This window comes from Schistocerca nitens, chromosome 10 (genome assembly GCF_023898315.1).
Source record: "Schistocerca nitens isolate TAMUIC-IGC-003100 chromosome 10, iqSchNite1.1, whole genome shotgun sequence".
Taxonomy (NCBI): Eukaryota; Metazoa; Arthropoda; class Insecta; order Orthoptera; family Acrididae; genus Schistocerca; species Schistocerca nitens.
Genome location: NC_064623.1, coordinates 153320592 through 153334112, shown reverse-complemented (window position 1 = coordinate 153334112; position 13521 = coordinate 153320592). Strand labels below are relative to the sequence as shown.

The window sequence follows — 13521 nt, the reverse complement described above, 5'->3', positions numbered from 1 at the left end:
CAACACATTGTCTTTAGCCAATCTTAGCATGCTGTGACTTGCTAAAAGCTTTAATCGTAGGTATGTTACTAATTGAATTTTAATTATGACAAATTGTACCAAGAACAACGCGTTTTTGGTGGATCCTCCGTGTGTCATTGCTTTCATATAGCATACTCTCACAATACGCAGGTTACAACAATTCTATTGCTACGAATATGATATATTTGTCATTAGAATGAGATTTTTACTCTGCAGCGGAGTGTGCGCTGATATGAAACTTCCTGGCAGATTAAAACTGTGTGCCCGACCGAGACTCGAACACGGGACCTTTGCCTTTCGCGGGCAAGTGCTCTACCATCTGAGCTACCGAAGCACGACTCACGCCCGGTGCTCACAGCTTCTGTAAAGTTTGGAAGGTAGGAGACGAGGTACTGGCAAAAGTAAAGCTGTGAGTACCGGGAGTGAGTCGTGCTTCGGTAGCTCAGATGGTAGAGCACTTGCCCGCGAAAGGCAAAGGTCCCGAGTTCGAGTCTCGGTCGAGCACACAGTTTTAATCTATTTGTCATTATTTTATTGCAACGAATCACACAGTTAACAACAGATTTTCGAGTGATTCTCAATCTGCTGGTTCTCAGAAACGGTATATATTCATACAGGCTTGAACTGAATGCCAATATAGCGCCTCACAGCTCTGTACTGAAAGCACACGCGCCGGCCGCTGTGGCCGAGCGGTTCTAGGCGCTTCCGTCTGGAACCGCGCGACCGCTACGGTCGCAGGTCCGAATCCTGCCTCTGGCATGGATGTGTGTGATGTCCTTAGGTTGGTTAGGTTTAAGTAGTTCTAAGTTCTAGGCGACAGATGACCTCAGCTGTTAAGTCCCATAGTGCTCAGAGCCATTTGAACCATTCTGAAAGCAGACGGCGTGCATGTGACGTAGGTGGCGTTGTGCCGTCTTACTGGTCAACACTCAGATGCCCGCTCAAATGCCTGACATGCTAGATATTATGCTGCACTCCCGAACGCGCTGTTCCACGCTATGACCTCAGAAACTCGGCACGCTGAACGCTCAACGTCCGTGTGCCGACGGCTTAAGGCAGTTTTGCAAGAAGGCCGTCACGTAAGCGCGCGTGCGATATCAGAAGAAATTAATGTGAACCATCAAGTGTGCCGTAAGACTCTACGCGGAGACTTAGGGAAACGTAAACTTAGCGCAAGACTCGCGCCTCAAAAATGAACAGACCAACAGAAAGATAAAAGACGAAAAATTTCTGGTGAACTACTGGATGGAACCAGACGTGATCCCACATTTCTGTCAAAAATAATTGCTGAGGATGGACGTTGGTGCTACCAGTATGACCCTCAATGGAAGCGTCGAAGCGCTGAGTGGCAGAGTCATGTATCACTAGCCCCGGGGGAAGTCAAACGACAGCCTTCGAGAACAAAGACCATGTTGACCGCATTCTTTGATACTGAAGGATTAGTTCACCATGAGTATGTTACTACAGGTCAAAGAGTGAACCAAACTCTTTACTTCCAACGTTTGCGACAAGCAATTCGACGTTGGCGGCCTGATTTCTGACATTCGCAGGACTGCTTCTTATTGCATGATAACGCAAGACCCCTTACGCTTTGTCTGTTACCGACTGTCTGGTGAGACATTCTGTTATTGCCGTATCACATCCGCCATATTCCCCCGACCTCTACCTTGTGACTTTTTCTAGTTCCCGTGAGTGAAAAGACTACTAAAAGGTAATCCTCATGAACATATAGGCAGACATCCCGCGGACTGTGATAAATGAGCTTACATGCATCGCAGTTTAAAATTTCCATGCTTGCTTCCAAGACCTCCAGAAACATTGGGAACTGTGAATAGATTGCCAACGAGACTACTCCGACAGGAGATAGGTCACTGGTTTCTAACCTTTTTTAGACCATTACTCCTGAGTGCAATCAGACATTAGCTAGTATCCCCGCCCTCTTCCCCCACATTATCATCAACTGTAGCATCTAACTAGACTGTAGAATGAAAGACTTTTATCGGAACACTTTTATTTTTAAAATTATGAACGATGAATGATATTTAGAGTGTGTGTTTGTGTTTTATACAATGAATGATGAAGGAACTATGGTGCATAGCAAGTGCTACCCGCAATTCCTTCTCAGATAAGAAAGCTAATTATCCACAGCGAGGGTAGACGCTTGTTACAAAACTTATTTATTCTTTATTACTCCTCTCCACTGCGGCACTTGCTTGACCTGCACACTGCAACCCCATTTAAAATCAGACAAGTTCAGATGTGTGCACTGTACTGAATGTTTGTAAATCACTTCATTGCTGCACTCCTTACTTCTGAACTGGCAGAACCTGGACGTCAGATTTTTAATGCTTTGTGTCTAATCACTCTAATAATAATAATAATACTCTGTACAGCATTACAGTAGCCAATACGTAGTTACTGCTGAGTTGTGCTGTCAATTAATTCATTTATCTCACTCGAAGAAGAGTAATGGTTCAAATGGCTCTGAGCACTATGGGACTTAACATCTATGGTCATCAGTCCCCTAGAACTTAGAACTACTTAAACCCAACTAACCTAAGGACATCACACAACACCCAGTCATCACGAGGCAGAGAAAATCCCTGACCCCGCCGCGAATCGAACCCAGGAACCCGGGCGTGGGATGCGAGAACGCTACCCCACGACCACGAGCTGCGGACGAAGAGTAATGAAGCAACTTCTGAACTACTGCAGGTACTATCTAGAACTTGGAGAATGCGTTTTGTTGAGATATTTAGCATTTGTTACATGCATACCTCACTTTTATCATGTATGCATGTAGTGGGTGGGCCATGTGAGGAACCTGTAGTCTCGACTGCATTAATGCTAGTAAAAGAGAAAAATCAATAATTGATAACTTATATAAATAATAGTAATGATCTGTTAGAAACAACTGACAGGAACATAATAGAATCGCTTAGTTTTTACCCCTCAGAAAATTTTATTTTACCCCTCAGGTTTGGGACCACTTGGCTAGGATTATTACTTGGTAAGAGCAAACTTCTATTTTTACAGAAAACCTGTCCTGGAACTTTTCTGACAAAGGGGTTATTTGAAATAAAGTAATATTTCGTTTCATAGACAAAGTTGTTTTAAAACACAAAACAATTACGAACCCATATTTCGAGATTAAGTCGGTGCATTGACAGGCGGAAGGTAAGTAGTGCTACGTAACGAAGCTGACAGAAATGGCCTCCATTTCGGGCTATTTATGTGTAAATGATATGAATTTTAATAGTAGAGATACTTGTCATTATACAGGGGGGAGGGAGATGGACAATATAATATGCACACCTCACAACATAGTGCGTCTTGTAGCAAATTAGCACTACTGTGTACGTCTGAATACTGCGACTCCACTGCAGTGTACAGTTGGCGTTTCAAGTCTTGGAGATCATCGTTCAGCGTATTATACGCTTTGTTCTGCGACGGTTAACACAAACGATCGATGAAATGTCCGATTTCTGTCAGACTTGCAAGAAGAGCATGTTTATTTCAGGTGTTCATATTATTTTGTCAATCCCCCTGTAAATCAATACCGTTAGAACAAGTTTGTCCTCAGATCTAAACCTAGATTAATGACGTAGGTTTTGAGATCTCAGGATGTTAATATTCAACTCAGTATAATACACGTTTTCTAATATGCTTCTTATATTGATACTGTTTCGTTATACGAAATGGATGAAGAAAAACTCCTAAACATAAAACGCTCATTCCGTGTAAATAAAAGGTATTACGGATAGGAAGGGGTGTCATTTCTTATAAAACCATAATAAAACATCTCACACGTGTTGTTCAGGTACCGTCGGGATATTAAATGGCCACATGTACAGATAAGCAGGGCACATAAAAAGGATCCACTTGACAACTGTAATTCTGTCGCTTCTAAAATGAAAGTGCTGTTGACAAGATTTTTCAGATTGTTCACTACTCTTTCGCCAGGAGAAAACTAAAAAGGACAACCACTCAGTTAATATCGCGAAGTTCGGAAAAATTAGATTACTACTACACGGGTTGCACAAAAATGGAAACACCGCGAGAAGAAATGCATGCTAGAGCCTGAATGCGGATGCCGGCCAAGCCTGAGGGTTGCGCTGTTGTGTTTCACTACCAACGGCAGCCGCGCCGTGTCCTCAGTACGTCTTGCTCACAACAGTGTTCTATGTAGCTGAGAGTGCGTCATGTCGCAGCTAAGTGAGCCCTAACGTGGGCAAACCGTTGGTGCTCGCGTTGGAGTTTCGAGGGCCACCGTATCGAAGATTTATGCCGCCTACAGCGAAAGCGGAAAAGCGTCATTCGCTAAGCACAACGCGAAGGGATGCGTCTGCTTAGTGATCGTGACAGGCGGTCACAGAAGAGGACGAAAAATAAGAGGACGACAGCTGCGAAAGTCACTGCAGAACTGAATGTCAGTACCAAAACGACACGAAGGGAGCTCCATAAGCAAGGAATTGCAGGGGGAGCTAGAATTTCAAACGAGTCATCAGTAATGCAAATGCTCCTAATGGGATAACCTGGCGCCCAACACGTAACACTTGGCCTATGGAGCAACGAAAGAAACTCGTTTCGTCGTATGAGTCTTGTTTTACACTGTCTCCAACTTCAGAGAGTGGAACATGGCGGGGGTTCGGTGACCGTTTGGGCACCCATATCGTTGTATTCCAAGTACACCATGGTTACTCTGCAAGGTCACATTCCCGCCAGGCGTTGTGCGACCATTTTGAGGCTCAGGACCATCCCACGTTTGTTAACCAATGGCGATGCTATTTTCCAAGACGACAGGGCCGCTGTCCATACAGTTCGTTTCGCCCAACCCTGGTTTTGCAAGTACGAGGATGAATTTTCGCATCTCCTATGGCCACCACAGATCTCAGTTACGGATCGCTATCAACTGAACTTCCTACCATTGCGCCGGAAGAGTGGTAAAGACTCACTTGAAAACCATACAGGACCTGTATTTACCTACTCCGAGCAAACTGTAAGGTGCTCTGAATCTCATCAGTTTTCCTGCAACGTATTAGGCATGATAATGTGTTTGTCGTGTTTCCATATTTTTGAACATCACCTGTACATGTGTACTCTGCGGCTGGCCCGGCGGAGGTTCGAGACCTCTCTCGAGCATGGGTGTGTGTGTTCGTCCTTAGGATAATCTAGGTTAAGTAGTGTGTAAGCTTAGGGACTGATGACCTTAGCAGTTAAGTCCCAAAAGATTTCACACACATTTGAACAATTTTGTATATGTGTAATACTAACACAACAAGTCGTTCCGTTGCTTAAATCAAAAACCTGTAACTGATTCTCAATGCTGCACAGCGCCTTTTGCCGTCCATCGCGAGACTGATGTTGCTTTTAAGCCTCAGCACGGCAGAGATGCGGGATCTCGCATCCAACACGAGTCTATATCATTAAGATAATTTTACGCCAGCCACCAGCCCATGGCGAATGGTGGTTCCCTCTACACAGATCTATAAATTCGAGGGGACCGTCGAGCCCCTGATACAGTTGCCATTTTATCTCCGGAGATGCGTTCTGCAATCGGAGAACAAATGTCAGCCAATAGTTTTGTATTAAAAATGAAGAAATTCCTCCAACTGTATGTAAGGCGTCGACACTTTAAATACATCTGGAGGAATTTCTTCACTTTTAATATAAATTTATAACAGCAGACGTCCCACTGTCCTCCATTTCAACTATGGATGTACGAAGAATAGTTTTGTATGTTCATCACGTCCTCCCAGGAAGGAAATTTTAAATGCAATAAATAGTATCGATTTTTTTTTCTTCCAGAAGGAAGTGTATGTAGAGCTCTAAATAGCATAAACAACAAAAAGAGACAGTATTTGTCATTTCTAAGGTCTTTTTTAAGGGTCATAAGAGGTAGCAACCTGGACTCTTTAGTTACGATTCTCCTGTAACCTACAGATATTTGGTGAAGATTGACTTTCTTTTTACGAGCGAAAAATTGTTAGTACGTACTAGATACACAATAAAGTTACTAAACTTCGAGGCACATCAGTTCATAAATACGGAATATTTTTAAAGAAAAAACTGGAATCGAACGCAGTGCCTGCTTTGTTTAACACACAGTGCCAAATAAACCACCACCACTGTCTCTGAGGAGAGGAGATCCTGATAACAAAACACCAGAAAGCAATACAACTGTTTCCCCACACAAACGAAATAAACTCCAGAGTTGTCGCTACATCAGATCGGTAAATAGCGACATCAGATCGGTAACTATCAATGAGCTACAAATATAACAATCTTCAACACAGACGTCTTTTGAAGAAGCAGTTAGATTAAATTAAAATGGTTCATTTGCCGGAGACTAAGTACGTGCATATCGATAGACGTCCTAAAGAATAAAAAGCGAAGCGAAACGAAATGATATATAGTGTATCATTCCCACTTACGTGTGGAAGCACGTGTACGCTCTCTTTTTCTTCTGTGCTCTTATTTTATCCTCCTCGCCTCATATCGGAGGGATGGGGGGCTCTCGGCAGTACAATATTCCGATCTTCAGGCAACACCATATTATATTTAAAAATATAACAAAGACGAAGCGACATTCTGCTAAGAAAAAGTATTGAAGGACTGCACTTTCACTTAAAGCCTGAAGGATCTACACTGGGAGAAAAGTAGTTCGAAAGGAGAGGATATGTTCCACAGGGATGAGGGGGTAGGAAAACTATGGAGAGGAAGGTACTCTCGGGGTGGATAGTGGCAAGACAGAAGGTGGGAAAGCGGGTGGCGTGGATGAAGAGGGATAGGGAAAAAATGTGTGAACTCTTATGGGACTTAACTGCTAAGGTCATCAGTCCCTAAGCTTACACACTACTTAACCTAAATTATCCTAAGGACAAAAAAACACACACACACACACACACATGCCCGAGGGAGGACTCGAACCTCCGCCGGGACCAGCCACACAGTCCATGACTGCAGCGCCTTAGGCAGATAAATATGGTGGCGTATTTCTTCGTCTGGGAGAGGAAGTCGGTTGATGTTGCGTTGTGATAGAATATGGAGAGTATGTGGGTGTAGGGACGGATGGATGTGTTTGTGGAGGCGCGGCAGAGGGGAGGCAATGCGGTTATTGGAGTCTACTCTGCACAGATGTTAGATGTGGGTGAGGAGGGGTGGCAATTTGTTGAGATGGTAGAGGATCCATGTGGGGGAAGATAAACGGATGCGGAAAACAAGACGTGGAAAGTACGGCTTTCGAGGATTTCGAGGGACTGACAAACTTTGGTCAGGCAGAGATCCATGAAAGATTTGCGTAGCAGAGGATGGGTCTGACAGGGTTTAGTAGGTGTGGAGAATAATGGTGGGGTTTAAACCTGAAGTTCGGGCTTTAGTAGTGTCTCGTGGGCTTTCTGTTACGGTTAATAGTTCTTCGTTAGTTGTCGGTCGAGGATTAGTCTAAAATATTTTAGTGCGTTAATTAACTAGATAGGAAGTCATGTAAATGGTAAGGTAGATGTCATGAAGGTGAAATGCACGAGTGCTTCGTCCGATAATTATTGCCTGGGTTATGGAGGGGCTGACCTTGAGAAGCCACTCCTTACACGGGAGGTGAACAAAATGTTCAAATGTGTGTGAATTCCTAAGGGACCAAGGTGCCGGCCTTGGTGTTTTATCAGCCGACGCAAGTTTCAGACGATCCAGCAATGAAGCATAACAGGGTTCACTTGTGGTTCTGCCTTTTCCCGCGTGATGTACAAAGGGATTGTTCCTTGGCAATCCTTAAAAAAAAGTGACCCTCACCTTCTGACAAAATGGTCTTTGGTTTCTTCAGTGCACTTTCACCAGCATTTGCCCATTTGACTGCCGTATTGGCTTTGGTATGTAAAGATGGATTCAATCAACAGTCGTAAACGGACGCAATAAGTCTTGCGGATTGCGATTAAGTATCGCCAGACATTGTGCTGAAACGTTGTGCCGGGTGCGCATTTGGTCGACTGTGAGCACTCGCTGCAGCCACCGCGCACACAGCTGAGGTCATCGATCCCTTACGCACTACTTAAACTAACTTAGGCTAAGAACAAGACACGTCTCGAACCTCCGGCAGTCCTGAGCGTCCGCGCAATCCGTGAGAAGGCGCCTCAAACCGCGCGACCACTCTGCGCGGCGAATGTGAACTGACTGAGGTGGATCTGGAGGAATCATTCGGATTTCTGGAATGTAGGGTAGATGGCGAGGAAAGCGGCGTCACTAGCATACTGAACGAGGTGAACTGGTTGGAGGTGCAGGATGGGCGATTAGAGAAGAAGTATGCAATAAGGCGGACGTAGTTGACTGGAAATGTGTATGTCTGTAGTTTCAAAAGGTGACCGGAATGCCTTACACGGTCGGGGGGTTTCTCTAGGTCGAAGGACACTAGAACACCATATTTTATGTACACTGTCTGTTCAAAATATTCCGGAACATTCGTGATTTCGCGCCAATGGTGTGTTGGAGTGAAATGCGGTTGGCATCCTTGCACACGCCTGTGCTTAATGTGCAACTTTGGAAGTTTCATCGTTGTATGTGCGCGTTTTCCGTCGCAGAAACGATCGTTGTAGTTACCTGCTCAACCACCACATCGTTGTTACCATGTGGGGGAGATTCATCGGTGACAGCAGAGGTAAAAGCGCCTTGTTTAAAGCACATCTGGGCAAGCGTCCGTGGGCCTGACGCCGGGGCAGTGACAGGAAGATGGGGAAGTGGTCACTACCACACAGGTCGTCATGTGCTCTCCAGTGGATAGATGGGAGAAGTCCTGGGCTGCAAACTGACAAATCAATGGCCGAATATGTGGCATATGCCACACTGAAATGTGTGGGGGAATTTAGGCCTGAAACACTGTTTCCATTCACTTACTTTCAGCGAGTTAAGTTGCAGTTGTATGCAATTTCGAAAAGTATTTCTTAGCGAGGTTTCGTCTGTGTTTACATTTATGCTAGAATCTTTAACGTGTCCACATGTTTTATATACGCTTCGCGCGCTAAAGCGTGATAAATATTCGGTAAATTACGACGAAAAGGTTTTAAAAGCACGAATTATTCCTGCGGCGCTTATGACGTAACGAGACAGACGGCTGTCACGCCGCTTGGGGCGCCAGTGTCGCACGAGCTGTCAGGCGGTGATCACTTTCACAGCACGAGGCGTCGCGAAAGCAATGACTGCGAGCCGTGACGTAGTGTGGTGTATTGGCCGGCTGTGCTGCTCAGGGCTTACGCAGACGCGCACGAGTTGTTTTCTGCGGAGCGCAGGTGGGACTCGGCGCGCCTCATTCATATGGCTCTGCGCCGGTCGTAACTCGGCTGCTCCGGTTATGCCGCTGGATTTGTAGAATTGCCAGAGAGAGAGAGAGAGAGCGAAAGATGGGGAGGAGCGAGAGTGGGAGTAGAGATATGTGGAAAAGCCGACAGCGGGAAATATGATCGCGAAAATTACCGGCGTTTTTCTCTCGCGGCGCCGATTGGAATGGCCGGGAGGCGTCGAGGCGACGTGCTAACGCTAACCCGGCCGCACGTGGCAAAGTGATACAGGCGGCCGGCCGGCCAACGAGAGAGGGCGTGACGGACGCCCGCTGCCAACCCGGCCCCGGCCGGTTCATCGGCCCTTCAATTGCGCCTCATTAGCGAGCGCGGCGGCGGTGGCCGGTTTATTTGTCTCGTTTGAGGACGGGCCCTCATCAGAATACCCGCAGCGCCGGCGGGCTGCGAATACGGGCGACCAGGTGCGAGAACAGCGCCAACGAACAAGTCGCAAAACGTCATAACACTGCGTACCGTACTTAAATTTAGCGCAACCTGTGATCTAAAAGGAGGAGGCGCAAGAGAACATCTACATCGATACTCATGACCTCTAACATTGCAACGCAGCGAAGGATAGCAAATAACGAATTTTTACTTGCTGTACGAGAGTGACTGGATAAGTCTGGCAAAATTCCACGAAATAATGAAACATTTTTGTTGCGCTTTCACGATTGGTAAGCTTGATTATTCCAAAGATCGTATTCAGAATTTCACCAATGTACAGCGTACAGTACATCGTTGACAGCCGTCTGAATTGGTCAATGTGTCGATTGCGACAGAAAATGGAGAAAACCGAGTTTCGTGCTGTTATAAAACATTTCCATATGAAGGGTTGGACTGCCGCACAAGTCGAAAGAGAATTGGATCAAGTTCACGTAGGCTCTGCACCAAGATTGAAGAGCACTTTCTTTCTTATTTATAAATTTAATCATGGTCGGACAAGCAGAAAAGACGAAGTGCGCTCTGGGCGTCCAATTGAGGTCAACCAAGGAAATCATTGACAAAATCCATCAAATGGTAATGCAAAGCCGCTGAATAAAAATTCGTGAGATCACATCTCAACTGAGCGAGTGCATAATACCACCCTGCACAGAGAATTGGATACGAAGAAACTGTGTGCGCGGTGGCTGCAGCGAGTGCTCACAGTCGACCAAAAGCGCACCCGGCACAACGTTTCAGCACAATGTCTGGCGATACTTAATCGCAATCCGCAAGACTTATTGCGTCCGTTTACGACTGTTGATTGAATCCATCTTTACATACCAAAGCCAATACGGCAGTCAAATGGGCAAATGCTGGTGAAAGTGCACTAAAGAAACCAAAGACCATTTTGTCAGAAGGTGAGGGTCACCGTTTTTTTTTTTTTATTTTTAGGACTGCCAAGGAACAATCCCTTTGTACATCACGCGGGAAAAGGCAGAACCACAAGTGGACCCTGTTATGCTTCATTGCTGGATCGTCTGAAACTTGCGTCGGCTGATAAAACACCAAGGCCGGCACGGAAAAGAGTGCACTTTCACCTGGATAATGCATCATCTCACACATCAGCGAAAGTCTATGAATTCGGCTTTGAGTTGGTTCCTCATCCACCTTATTCCCAAGTGATTTCTTCCCCCAAACGTGAAACTTATTTTTTGTTGGAAAGAACTTATCATCAAAGAAGGAAGTGACAGTTCCAGTCAGCGATCGATTTGCAGAATTTAACAGAAGCTATTTTTCCGATGCGACGAAAAAGCTGGAGGAACAGTGGACTAAGTGTATTTCCTCAAAGTAGACTATGTCGAGAAGTAAGGTTTGTTGTTTATGAAACAAACCTTTTTTCTCGTATTTTTACCAGACTTATCAAACCACAGTAGTATGTATAGCGAATAGAAGGAAGAACACATAATTAAACTGTCATTGATTTGGAGGTGGGACGGGAGCAAATTTGGTGGACAGATCTGCCGTCTATGTCAGCAACAACGGCTCTGACTCGCATGGGCGTCGAACCGAGCTGAGCTTGAGAGACAGATATGCCTTCGTCATTCCGGGCTGCTTCAACTCTGTGTCAAAGTTCATCGTTTGTAGTGGGTAGCCAGAGCAGATGTAACAGTCCCTCGGAAATTCGTGAGTAGACGTTTTCAATGGGTGAGATATCTGAATAATGTGCCGGCCAAGCCAGGACAACAGTCGAACACACTGTGTACGTCGCGACAACACGGCGGACGTGCAGTCTTGCATTATCCTGCTGAAATATAACAACACGGGCACCTGGAAAATAGGTGACACCCACTGGCCTTAACAAGCCAGAAATGTAACGCCTGCAGTCTAAAGCAGTTGAGGGTAGTGTTGTGTACCCAAAGGCACCTCGTAGCCTCACAACAACAATGTTCAAATGTGTGTGAATTCCTAAGGGACCAAACTGCTAAGGTCATCGGTCCCTAGACTTACACATTGCTTAAACTAACTTATGCTAAGAACAACAGACGCACCCATGCCCGAGTGAGGACTCGAACCTCCGGCGGGAAGGGGGGGGGGGGGGGGCGCAATCCGTGACGTGGCGCCCCACACCGCGCAGCTGCTTCACAACAGAAGCTGGACTTGTATGATGAGGGGCAACGCACGCAGCTGCTTCACAACAGAAGCTGGACTTGTATGATGAGGGGCAACGCAATCTGGCAATGTTCGTTCTCTTCAGACACACGAAACACACGATGTCGTCATGCAGTATGTAAAACCGTGCCTTATCTGAACAGACAATTTCGATTCATTTCAGTTTATCGTCACGAACTTTAGACCTGTTATCTGGAAACTCTAATCAGGTCGTACATCCACAATAATCATGATTGTAATTAGTATAGACCACTGCAGTAGCCGCTTAGTTCAGGCGACCATATTGACTGCTGTTGATCGCGACGAAGACAGATATTTACACGCCAATACCGTAACTGGACGAGTGTCGACAGGAGGCCTTTTCAGATGAATCAGGTTCTACGCTCCATCGGACAGATGGCTGTTGGCGTGTACGGCGTGAAAAGTCTCAAAGCAAACACCCTGCAACAATCGCCGGAAGAGTACGGTACGGGGAATGTTTTCGTGCAGTCTCCTGGGTGATCTCTTCATTATCGGAAGCACATTGGATCAACACAAGTATGTATCCGTTGTTGGGGACCACGCCCACCCCTAAACGCAGTTTGTTTTTCCCCAGCAGAGCGATGCCATCTACCAGCAGGATAATGCAATGCGTCAGAGAGGTCGCAGTGTACGTGCTCTACTGGCCACCAAATTCCCTAGATTTAAGCACCTCCTGTGGGACCACCTCGACCGGGCCGACCTCAACTGAGAAACGTGTCGTAGCTGGCCACGCCTCCAGATCCCCTGTCGGTACTTACAGACCCTCACTATCTTCCTGCACCACCGCGCTGAGGTTTTTGAAAGTCGGTTACACGAGTGTGACGACACCCTGCAGAAATTGAATAATATTGTGCAATATTATTGAAGGTGTAGAGTGCGCTTAGTACGGGCCGCCGCTGCGTCCAGCATCCAACAGGTGTAACACCGGTCAGGGGACGTCGCTGCGTGGCGCACGCAGACGCTCAGCCGCCAACAGAACAGGGCAGGACGGCACAGCAGGCTGTCTGTGGCGTGGCGCTCTGCCCTTTGCGAACCGGCAGCGGGCGTGTCGCTATTAATTTGGCCGCATTAGCAGCCCAGCTCACTGCTCACGCGCACACACACACAAAACACACACACACACAGAGCCCACGCTGGGTATTCGCCCCAACTTACGTGGCCAGCTCCGCAGCGTATCATCTCATCTCATCTCGCCACATCTGCGCCCAGTTCCAACTCACCGTCCAACACCGCGGGAATGGTCAAGCTACAGTGGAGCAGTTCTACGAAATACGCCCGTACTGCTTAATTCCTCATTTACAGTGTTTCCACACACTGACGTTGTAACTGCGTTCACGACCGGAAACTTCCGACTGTGGCACTTCGGTTTCAATTCAAATTGGTGTAGGCATAATTCCTCATTTAGGGCGAATATGAAGTCCCCTCCAACACCAAAAATGGGTCGACTCCTTGGTCTGTTGTGACATTCAAGTACCTACTGTCTAGATCACATGGTCTGCTGACTGGCCAGCATTAGCTGTCCTTCGCACCGTCACAAACTAGAACACGCCTCTTTTCTGTTCGC

The 13521-nt window shown here is 46.3% G+C and overlaps 1 protein-coding gene across 4 annotated transcripts in view; it reads right to left on the bottom strand.

The window, feature by feature from the left end:
• LOC126210322 (fasciclin-2) overlaps positions 1-13521 on the bottom strand; it is a 998930-nt gene that overhangs the window by 256071 nt on the left and 729338 nt on the right. The gene's annotated exons all lie outside the window — the stretch shown is intronic.